Raw genomic sequence first — 962 nt, 5'->3', positions numbered from 1 at the left:
TGTCAATTGTGCCACCTCAGTTCCTGGTTTCTGCTGCACTTCACCTTGACTCCTCCCCTTGTCTCTCTTTTGATGCATCATCATCTAGGTGCATGACTCACTTGTGCGGGGCACTGGCTCACCATGCAGGCACTCACACGAGCACTGACTTGCCATGTGGGCACACTTTCTCTTCTTTTTTTTCACCAGGAGGCCCCAGGGATCGAACCCAGGTCCTCCCATATGGTAGGCGGAAGCTCTATCACTTGAGCCACATCCACTTCCCTCTAGCTGAGACTTTAAGACCCCAAAGGCATACCTGTTTTATAGCCCAGGCTCTCCTTCATTGTTTGTGAGCATGTTACAGACTCTGTTGGCCTTGTGTAGAACACAACTGTCTTTGTAATGTGAGAGGGACTTTAAGGTATAGCTATTTAATATTCAAAGGGTAATTTGCAGGTACCAGCTTAGTCACCAAGTCTGCTCAATGATGCCGAACTTTGGAAATCTGCATTGTCTCTTTCCAAGCTGTTATCCCGGCTAGCTAAATGAGCCATTTTATCTCTGGACTTAACTCCAAGAGTAGTTGGAGTTTGGGGACCCATATGCATAGTCAGCCAGACCAGGTTTTCTCTATCTCTGCACTATTGACATTTTGGGTCAGAAAATTCTTAGTTGTAGGGACTGTCCTATGTGTGGTAGGATTTTTAACGGCCTCCCTGAAACCTCAACTCATCAGATGCCCATAGCACCATCCCTTACCCCAACCAGATGTGATAACCAAAACTGCATCCTAGCATTGCCAAATATCTGCTGAGGGGCAAAATCATCCCCTGACCTACACCCTGAGCTATTTGTTCCTTATCCTCGGGGCCAGCGGTGGATATTCTCAACTTCCTCTCATCTCTAGTCTCCCCAGACTGAGATGTGTCTTCTTTCTTTGAGTCTTAGCTTTGACTCTGTCTCTGCCTTATTTTCCTATA

This window comes from Dasypus novemcinctus, chromosome 9 (assembly GCF_030445035.2).
Source record: "Dasypus novemcinctus isolate mDasNov1 chromosome 9, mDasNov1.1.hap2, whole genome shotgun sequence".
NCBI lineage: Eukaryota > Metazoa > Chordata > Mammalia > Cingulata > Dasypodidae > Dasypus > Dasypus novemcinctus.
This window is presented reverse-complemented; position numbering follows the sequence as displayed.